The sequence below is a fragment of the Triticum urartu genome, chromosome 7A (assembly GCF_056163025.1).
Source record: "Triticum urartu cultivar PI428250 chromosome 7A, HENAU_Tu73, whole genome shotgun sequence".
Classification (NCBI taxonomy): Eukaryota; Viridiplantae; Streptophyta; class Magnoliopsida; order Poales; family Poaceae; genus Triticum; species Triticum urartu.
This window is the reverse complement of record NC_141879.1, coordinates 384,268,164-384,279,681: the sequence shown is the minus strand read 5'-3', so window position 1 is coordinate 384,279,681 and position 11,518 is coordinate 384,268,164.

Below are 11,518 nucleotides of genomic sequence, written 5' to 3'. Positions count from 1 at the left end.
TCTCTTATGTCCCCAACACACCTAATACAATGGTAAATTGTATAGGTGCACTAGTTCGGCGAAGAGATGGTGATACAAGTGCAATATGGATGGTAGATATAGGTTTTTGTAATCTGAAATATAAAAACAGCAAGGTAAATAATGATAAAATTGAGCGAAAACGGTATTGCAATGCGTTGAAACAAGGCCTAGGGTTCATACTTTCACTAGTGCAAATTCTCTCAACAATAATAACATAATTGGATCATATAACTATCCCTCAACATGCAACAAAGAGTCACTCCAAAGTCACTAATAGCGGAGAACAAATGAAGAATTATTGTAGGGTACGAAACCACCTCAAAGTTATTCTTTCTAATCGATCTATTCAAGAGTCCGTTGTAAAATAACAAGAAGCTATTCTTTCCATTCGATCTATCCTAGAGTTCGTACTAGAATAACATCTTAAGACACAAATCAACCAAAACCCTAATGTCACCTAGATACTCCAATGTCACCTCATGTATCCGTGGGTATGGTTATACGATATGCATCACACAATCTGAGATTTATCTATTCAACCAACACAAAGAACTTCAAAGAGTGCCCCAAAGTTTTTGTACCGGAGTCAAGACAAAAACATGTGCCAACCCCTATGCATAAGTTCATGAGGTCATAGAACTCGCAAGTTGATCACCAAAACATACATCAAGTGGGTCACGTGAATATCCCATTGTCACCACAGATAAACACATGCAAGACATACATCAAGTGTTCTCAAATCCTTAAAGACTCAATCCGATAAGATAACTTCAAAGGGAAAACTCAATCCATTACAAGAGAGTAGAGGGGGAGAAACATCATAAGATCCAACTATAATAGCAAAGTTCGCGATACATGAAGATCATGCCAAATCAAGAACACGAGAGAGAGAGATAGAGAGTGTGACGCCCCCGATTTGACCATACACTAATCATACACGCAAACGTGTACGATCAAGATCAGGGACTCACGGGAAGATATCACAACACAACTCTACAAATAAAATAAGTCATACAAGCATCATATTACAAGCCAGGGGCCTCGAAGGCTCGAATACGAGAGCTCGATCATAGACGAGTCAGCGGAAGCAACAATATCTGAGTACAGACATAAGTTAAACAAGTTTGCCTTAAGAAGGCTAACACAAACTGGGATACAGATCGAAAGAGGCGCATGCCTCCTGCCTGGGATCCTCCTAAACTACTCCTGGTCGCCGTCAGCGGGCTGCACGTAGTAGTAGGCACCTCCCAAGTAGTAGTAGTCGTCATCAACGGTGGCGTCTGGCTCCTGGACTCCAGCATCTGGTTGCGACAACCATAAAGAAAGGAAAGGGGGGAAAAGGGGGAGAAAGCAACCGTGAGTACTCATCCAAAGTACTCGCAACCAAGGAGCTACACTACATATGCATGGGTATCAAATGGAATAAGGGTATCATATGTGGACTGAACTGCAGAATGCCAGAATAAGAGGGGGATAACTAATCCTGTCGAAGACTACGCTTCTGGCCACCTCCATCTTGCAACATGTAGGAAAGAGTAGATGGTAAGTTCACCAAGTAGCATCAAGTAGCATCGTATAGCATAATCCTAACCGACGATCCTCCCCTTGTCGCCCTGTGAGAGAGCGATCACCGGTTGTATCTGGCACTTGGAAGGGTGTGTTTTATTAAGTATCCGATTCTAGTTGTCATAAGGTCAAGGTACAACTCCAAGTCGTCCTGTTACCGAAGATCACGGCTATTCGAATAGATTAACTTCCCTGCAGGGGTGCACCACATATCCCAACACGCTCGGTCCCATTTGGCCGGACACACTTTCCTGGGTCATGCCCGGCCTCGGAAGATCAACACGTCGCATCCCTACCTAGGCACAACAGAGAGCTCAGCACGCCGGTCTAAATCCTATGGCGCAGGGGTCTGGGCCCATCACCCATTGCACACCTGCACGTTGCATACGCGGCCGGAAGCAGAACTAGCCCCCTTAATACAAGAGCAGGCTTACGGTCCAATCCGGCACGCGCCACTCAGTCGCTGACGTCACGAAGGCTTTGGATGATACCACGACGTCGAGTGCCCATAACTGTCCCCGCGTAGATGGTTAGCGAGTATAGGCCAGTAGCGAAACTCAGATCAAATACCAAGATCTCGTTAAACATGTTAAGTATCCGCGAACACCGACCAGGGCCAGGCCCACCTCTCTCCTAGGTGGTCTCAACCTACCCTGTCGCTCCGCCACAAAGTAACAGTCGGGGGCCGTCGGGAACTCAGGCCCACCACTACCTGGATGGAGCCACCTGCCCCTTCAGCCCCCATCTCCGAACATTATCATAAGTAATGTAATAGTATAAGTATATATCATATGCCCGTGATCACCTCCCGAGGTGATCACGGCCCAGTAGTATAGCATGGCAGACGGACAAGAGTGTAGGGCCACTGATGGAACACTAGCATCCTATACTAAGCATTTAGGATTGCAGGTAAAGGTAACAACAGTAGTAGCAAGGACAGGCTATGCATCAGGATAGGATAACGAAAAGCAGTAACATGCTACACTACTCTAATGCAAGCAGTATAGAGAAGAATAGGCGATATCTGGTGATCAAAGGGGGGGCTTTCCTGGTCGCTCTGGAAAGAGAGAGGGGTCGTCAACACCGTAGTCGTACTGGGTAGCAGCGGCGTCGGTCTCGGTGTCTACCGGAGAGAAGAGGGGGAAGAAATAATAAATACGGAGCAAACAAAGCATCACAAAACATAACGAGGTAATACACGGTGTCAGGGGTGATCTAACGCAGGGATAGGTGATACCGGTGAAGGGGGGAAACATCCGGGAAAGGGGAAAAGTTGCGTGTTCGCTATGCTAGGGATGCGTGGTGGACGATCTGGCCGCATATTCAGATTCGTCTCGTTTTTCTAAGCAACTTTCATGTATAAAACTTTTTCATCCGAGTTACAGATTATTTTCTAAGAGTTTTCAAAGATCTAAACAATTTTTTGAAATATATTAATTCGAATTAAGAAAAAAGTAAATAGTTTTGTCACCTAAAGCTACGCTAGCTAGAGCGTATTACAGGTGGGGCCAGGGGGTTAGTCAGCAGTTGACCAGTCAAGGTTGACTAGTCAACAGGGTCATAGCGGGGCCCAAGTGTCATAGGGTCATTTGTATAGCAGATTAGTTAATTAGTCTAAATAGTGGAGGGGCCCCTAAGTCATATTCTACATAGCATCTAGACTTAGTACCAAATACCTGTTTTGGGTTGGTTATTAAATAAGGCTAATCCTAATCTATGGTCGGCCATTTAGTAGTGGCCCATCCGGCCAGAAACACAAAGCACGCACACACAACAAGCAATCGGCCATGGCCAGTGGTGGCTGTATACACACACACAATGCTAGTTGTAAGAGAAGATGGCATTTTGTGATTTTTGTAGGATTTAATCCATCCATCGAAAAGATTTGGTCCAGTGGGATAAAATGGAGTTTGTCAAGTATACTTTCTACTTATATTATTTTTACCCATTTTAACTGTTGTTTAGTCGTTGTTTAGAGGCTGTACGGAGGATCAGACAATGTCAAATTAGAAAAGCTAGCACTAGCTACAGTAACTGAATGTTACTGTAGCCGCGTAGCATAGCAGCAGGCACCTGCGGGAGCAGGAAAGCAGTAGCGAAGCAAGCGGCGTGCACGGGGCCGCGCATGTTGGGCGCAGGGCGGGATGGACGCGGGGCGTGGGTGTCCGCAGGAGACGAGCTGCGGCGCCTACAAAGGACAGCCAAGGCAGGGCGTGGGGAGCGGGGCTGGACGGCAAGGCCGGTCAGGGCCAGACACAGCGGTGGGCAGCAGAGCATCGCCCAGCGGCAGCGGCAAGTAGTACAGCAGGCGGAGCTGTAGCGAGCAGCAGGGTCGCCTGGTGCGTGCGGCGGGCGGGCGCAGGAGCTCAGGCGAGCAGCAAGCCGCGGCGTGAGCAGCAGCGGAGGCCAGGGGCGTTGGGCGCGGGCGGCACGGTCGCGGCGACTACGGGCACGATCAAGGGCAGGGCTGGTCCGTGCGGGCGTGGTGACGCGCGTGTGGCGGGTCGGCGAGCGCCGTACGGGGCGGCGTTGGAGCAGTAGCAGGCGAAGTAGCACTAGACCACGGCGAGGCTGGCGCGCGTGCATAGAAGCAGTCACAGCACGCACGCACGTACGCGTACGCGGCAGCTCGGACGAGCTCGGGGACGGCGGCCTACGGCGCAAGAACGGGAGGGGAGAGGATGTGCTCACCGAGCAGGCACAAGGAGGCCCGTTGAGTGGCTTAGGAGCAGCAGAGGTGGCTGGTGTTGGCGACGGCGGCGACGACCGAGATGGATTGAGGTTGAGGACGGGGAAGCAGCGGGCGTCCCGGTGGCTTCCGGCTCGATCTCACCCATGTAGTCGAAGTAGGCGATGAAGACGGTGCCCCTGGCGCGGTCTCTGGCAGCGAGGAGGCCATCGGTGACGGCTACGCCGACGACGCGTCCATGGCGGAGATCAGGAAGGAGGGGGATCTGAGGAGGGAGGCAGGGCACAGTAGAGAGGGAGAAGGGAGCGAGCGAGTGGGGGGATAGGATTGAGGAGTCGGGGCGTGGCGCCCTTATCTCCTCGTCGGCGTGGCCGGCGAGGTGGTCGGGCGGGAGCACGTCCCTGTTGCGGTTTGAGACCGAGGAATAGGAGAGGGGCAACCGGTGCGGGGGGAATTGGGATGGATGGGTAGGAGTGGGCCGAGGCCCGGGGGAGCCACGGGTTGTCTTATATTTATCTTTGTTTTCTTTTTATTTAATTTTTTTGTTTCTGTTTTCTTTTTATTTACACATTAATTTTAGTTTAGTAAAATATGACAATAGCCCCTAAAGTAATGTTCCAGAATAACCGACTGCCATGAAAAGTTTTTACCCCGAATTAAAATAGTTTAGCAATTTATAAAATACCAAAGGCATTTATATAATTGATTTTGCTACTGTTTAAATCACTTTAGAGTATTTGAATATTTTAAAAAAAAGTGTAGTTCCTCCGCCATAATTACCTATGCATTATTTGGCTCACTCCGAACATTTTAGTTTTAATATTTGAAAACTTTTATTGTTTGCCTTTAATTAAAATTTGAATTTGAATCAGTTCGAACTAACATGAGTTTATTAACAGAAATCGAGGTGACGTGGCACCATTAGCAAGGGTTTACTGTAGCTTGATTATCCGAGCGTTACAATTCTCCTCCACTACAAGGAATCTCGTCCCGAGATTTAAGAGGGAAGTAAAGGGGGAAGGTTCGGGTTACGAAATTCTAGGGAGTGTTCCTGGTCTTGGTTGTTCTTCGCGAAGAGGTTGATCCATTACATTGATGTCTTCATTTCGCTGTTTCAGTTCATCATGATGAAGTTGTCATCCTTTCTTCGGGAACTCCATCGTACTTATGAAAGAATAAAAGGGGGTAGTCCGGGAGAACGGAATTCCACAAGGTTAACTATCTGGTAGATATCATCAGGCAAGGTGGCGGAAGGTAACTCTCGAATTGAAACTTAAGAAGATATCGAGAGCAAAGTAAGAAGCTACCATGAGAAGTTTCAAACGGATAGGCAATCGTTCGATGCCTAATTAGAAGGTGAAAGGTTTCTAGGCAACGTGATTAAGTATTGCGTCTGATACCAGAATAGATCACTAGGAAGGTGACCTTGCAATTACATATGTAGCCAGGCCCGAGAATTAACTTTGGAGACAGGGATATACAGAAGAGTCAGGTTTTGATCCTGAGGAACTGTGGGTTATGGGCCCACCATGTGGGTTAAAGTAAGAGGGCAGTGACATCTTGCATGGTCATGATAGCAAGGCATGTCGGGGAATAGCCTGTCAGGTATGTCGGCATCAATGTCGGTACCAAGGGGGAGGGACGAAGAGGACCATTTCCCCGCTCGTTGAAACGAGGCGGACCAATAGGCAAGGTTCTCGTCCATCGGTGGTTACCGAAATGTCATCAACAATAGTAACAGAGTCTTGCTGACAGAATTGTACACCGAGGTGTTTACCTAAGCAGGAGAATATTACTTCTTAGATCATTTATATCACAAGAAAGGTTAACCCAACCAATGAAAAGGAAAATATGGTTATCAGATTAAACAGAACAATGGAAAGGAAAATGTGTTTAAACACATATTTCAAGGGTATATCCTTCCCAAGGGCAACCAGAGTATGATATCCATGACAGGATATATCGTAGAAAACCCTTTAGGAAAAGGGAGAGAAATTTGATGACATTGCCCATACAACGGTGCTTGAGGTAATTTATAAAGAAATTTTAGCATTGTTCTTCAAATGTTCGTACTGAAAATCAGAGTACCACATACATGCTTCGAGATAGCGTTGACATGGTCTTTAAGCAAAGGTCAGACTTTGGATACGCAAAGGATCCATCAGGAACAACCCATAGATTAAGTGTTACAATTTCCTCATGGAAGAATGGTTAACCTAAACAGGAAACTATAACCACAAGTCCTCCAGCCAGGTGTGATGGGCATGACATCACCTTACCGATATATAAGGACCAGTGTTATAACTCTTGGAAATATGTCCCAACCATCATATCTGACCGAGATTCAGATCTGATTGGTGTCAGGATACCTCTGGCTCAGGATGCCTGAGAAGAAAAGGTGCAACACAATTGTCGAGATGACCTTGTAAAATTTTTAGGAAATGAACTATGGGAGTGAGTTCTGAAACAAGAGTTCATCATTAACCCAAGGGAAAGATGAGGGGGTGGCTGATGGACTCAGCGACAATTCTTCAAGATTTCCAAAAGCTGGATTTCCACACTTATGTGAACAAGGAGATAACATTTGTCAAATCAAATGATATAATGTTGTATGCTCGAGGAGAACATCCACGAGCAAACATTGGTTCAAAGCAATAGGGTTGCCAGAAGTTTTGAATTCACACATTATAGTTCATTTGTCGGTATTCCGGTTAGGAACAACACGAGGACCAAGAAGGAATGGTGATGGTGATAAGTATTACCTGTATCAAGAATTCTCAGGAGGTGGTGAAATTCTCACGACATTCTTGATATAAAAGATGGTAATACTCCAAGGTAAAGAAGAATAATTGCTGGATAGCATGGGTCTCCAGGTATAACACAAAACACGAACAAGTTTGTGTTGGAGGGAAAGCAATAATGTTGTCAGTGATAACACAAATCATCGAGGGACAAGGATGGTACTTGTCATCACCAATTTGGTTGATATTCTGGAAGGAATCAAAATGTTGTTTGACGACCACGACAAATTTTGTCGAGAGGCTCCACGAAGATGTAATCGATCGGCGATGACATCAAGTCAAAGGAATGATGAAGCGAAAGGTTAATGGATCCAAGGGTATGACACAAACTCCAAACCAAGCTTGTTGTCCAAAGCGAAATGATATGATGACGAAGATCGACGTAAGCTTAGGTCATCGTCGAAAGTTGTGCTCCGGGATTAAGAACCAGGTAGCACCGATAAAATCAGCACAATAATGATATAGTCGATTAGGCTAGGAATGACTTGAAGGATTATTAAACTCGTAAGCAGCCAAGATTACTTAGAGTTATCGAACCAGAGTGCGGAATCGGTTCACATATCGGTGTTCTTGAGCGACTAACGTCTCAGTACCCATGAAAAATTGGAATCGGTGAGAAATGATAGCTGATGAAGAACTCATAAGATGCAACACAATTCTTAGATATTCTCGAGATACCAGAGGGTAATACTCGACAGTAGATCAAAGTAGAGGTTGGACTGGTGTATTGATTAGCAAAAGACAAGTGCTTTAACTTGTCCGAGAAATGGTATAAGGAGAAAATATGGTCGGAACCATGATTGCAAAGGACCAAACATAGATACATGACGAACTTATAAAAAGGGGGTTATTATCATTTACAAGAAGCTTCGATGATAAGTTCCACATCGGGTCCATGGGCATGAACGCAAGGGCTCAAGGTCGACTCCCACTTCTTCAATGCATAACCTTTCATTTTACTTCCCGCTTTTGATGAGGCCGCAATGTAGAAATTTTATCTGGCAAAACAATAGAAGAGTATGACTCGTGAAAACTTTCGGGTTCATACGGTTTGGAGAAGGTATAGGTTCAATCCATAGGGGCATAATAGAAACATATACCACAAGCTTCAAGAGTAAATATCACCAGCTCGAAAGCAGAGCTTGGTTGGTAAAAGGAGAGGATACAATTTACCAAAGGCATTATGTATTGGAGAAAGAACTCACAAGGTGATTAATTATGAAGGACATTGTCGGATAATAATCCAACAGTGGATATGGCGATCCACAATGGAGCTGATGTGAGTGTCGATACCCAATCAGAGGAAGAAAGAATGCAAGGAGATCGGATCATAGAAACAACTGACTAACTCAAAGCTCAAATGCAAAGGAATTATGATTTCCAAATCAAGGGATCCGAAGTAAACACTCTGATTAAGGATGTATAAGTTGAATAGCCTTAGGGGTACAATCGACGACAATTTGATTGGTCGAGATCCAGCTCATGTTATGACGTCTGAGCCAAAAGGATGAATTCTAGGATTCGACTGAGGAATGGGAGCATCCTCAACATATTGAATCAACGGACTTAAGATCATAAAGACAAGGGATGTCAATAAGATTACGAGACTTATGGGATTAACCATAATGCAAGCAAGCAAGAATTTCAAGATCAATAGGCTGCTCAGGATTTTCGGAAGATCGAATGGTATTTCGAAGACTTTTATGAAATACATGAATCAAATGGGGATGAGAGGATACTCGGTAAGTGCGAGGAATTATCCATAGGGGCATTCAGGCGGCAAAGAACTGCAGGGCAGTAGACACAATGGATTCTCGGAATATCCGAAGTATTTCAGGGTATCTTGTAATAACAAGACCAAATTGGAGATGAAGTTATGACCGACAAGTGTATGTAGCTTCCCATAGGGATTTACCGGTGGTATGGGATTGCAACAGCGAAGGGCACAAGGGTCTCGAGGAAACATCGGAGAGTATCTTCAAAATTTTCAGGTGCAACAGGCGATCATCTGGAGTGAAGGGGCTCTCCGGGAGAAGTATTTTCGAGAACCTAAAGTTAGATTTTAGAAAAATCATTTAACCCGAGTAGAAGAGAGTTCAGAGTCCCAGAGTAAGGATCGAGGAGTAAAAGATCCTAATACCACCCAGATGGCGACGTGGACCCGTAAGGCACACATCCATGTCAGTAATAGTTTTTGTAATGTCTAGACTCAACTTCGGCCAAGGAGTGTGGAAGGGGGATTCCTACAGGCAGTCGGCTCTGATACCAACTTGTGATGCCCCTGATTTGACCGTACACTAATCATACACGCAAACGTGTATGATCAAGATCAGGGACTCACGGGAAGATATCACAACACAACTCTACAAATAAAATAAGTCATACAAGCATCATATTACAAGCCAGGGGCCTCGAAGGCTCGAATACAAGAGCTCGATCATAGACGAGTCAGCGGAAGCAACAATATCTGAGTACAGACATAAGTTAAACAAGTTTGCCTTAAGAAGGCTAACACAAACTGGGATACAGATCGAAAGAGGCGCATGCCTCCTACCTGGGATCCTCCTAAACTACTGCTGGTCGCCGTCAGCGGGCTGCATGTAGTAGTAGGCACCTCCCAAGTAGTAGTAGTCGTCATCAACGGTGGCGTCTGACTCCTGGACTCCAGCATCTGGTTGTGACAACCAGAAAGAAAGGAAAGGGGAAAAAGGGGGAGAAAGCAACCGTGAGTACTCATCCAAAGTACTCGCAAGAAAGGAGCTACACTACATATGCATGGGTATCAAATGGAATAAGGGTATCATATGTGGACTGAACTGCAGAATGCCAGAATAAGAGGGGGATAACTAATCCTGTCGAAGACTATGCTTCTGGCCACCTCCATCATGCAACATGTAGGAGAGAGTAGATGGTAAGTTCACCAAGTAGCATCAAGTAGCATTGTATAGCATAATCCTAACCGACGATCCTCCCCTTGTCGCCCTGTGAGAGAGCGATCACCGGTTGTATCTGGCACTTGCAAGGGTGTGTTTTATTAATTATCCGGTTCTAGTTGTCATAAGGTCAAGGTACAACTCCAAGTCGTCCTGTTACCGAAGATCACGGCTATTCGAATAGATTAACTTCCCTGCAGGGGTGCACCACATATCACAACACGCTCGATCCCATTTGGCCGGACACACTTTCCTGGGTCATGCCCGGCCTCGGAAGATCAACACGTCGCAGCCCTACCTAGGCACAACAGAGAGGTCAGCACGCCGGTCTAAATCCTATGGCGCAGGGGTCTGGGCCCATCTCCCATTGCACACCTGCACGTTGCGTACGCGGCCGGAAGCAGAACTAGCCCCCTTAATACAAGAGCAGGCTTACGGTCCAATCCGGCACGCGCCACTCAGTCGCTGACGTCATGAAGGATTCGGCTGATACCACGACGTCGAGTGCCCATAACTGTCCCCGCGTAGATGGTTAGTGCGTATAGGCCAGTAGCCAGACTCAGATCAAATACCACGATCTCGTTAAACGTGTTAAGTATCCGCGAACACCGACCAGGGCCAGGCCCACCTCTCTCCTAGGTGGTCTCAAGCTGCCTTGTTGCTCCGCCACAAAGTAACAGTCGGGGGCCGTCGGGAACTCAGGCCCACCACTACCTGGATGGAGCCACCTGCCCCTTCAGCCCCCATCTTCGAACATTATCATAAGTAATGTAACAGTATAAGTATATATCATATGCCTGTGATCACCTCCCGAGATGATCACGGCCCAGTAGTATAGCATGGCAGATGGACAAGAGTGTAGGGCCACTGATGGAACACTAACATCCTATACTAAGCATTTAGGATTGCAGGTAAAGGTAACAACAATAGTAGCAAGGACAGGCTATGCATCAGGATAGGATAACGAAAAGCAGTAACATGCTACACTACTCTAATGCAAGCAGTAGAGAGAAGAATAGGCGCTATCTGGTGATCAAAGGGGGGGCTTGCCTGGTCGCTCTGGCAAGAGAGAGGGGTCGTTAACACCGTAGTCGTACTGGGTAGCAGCGGCATCGGTCTCGGTGTCTACCGGAGAGAAGAGGGGGAAGAAATAATAAATACGGAGCAAACAAAGCATCACAAAACATAACGAGGTAATACACGGTGCCAGGGGTGATCTAACGCAGGGATAGGTGATACCGGTGAAGGGGGGAAACATCCGAGAAAGGGGAAAAGTTGCGTGTTCGCTATGCTAGGGATGCGCGGTGGATGAACGGGCCGCATATTCAGATTCGTCTCGTTTTTCTGAGCAACTTTCATGTATAAAACTTTTTCATCCGAGTTATAGATTATTTTCTAAGATTTTTCAAAGATCTAAACAATTTTTTGAAATATATTAATTCGAATTAAGAAAAAAGTAAATAGTGGGGCCAGGGGGTTAGTCAGCAGTTGACCAGTCAAGGTTGATT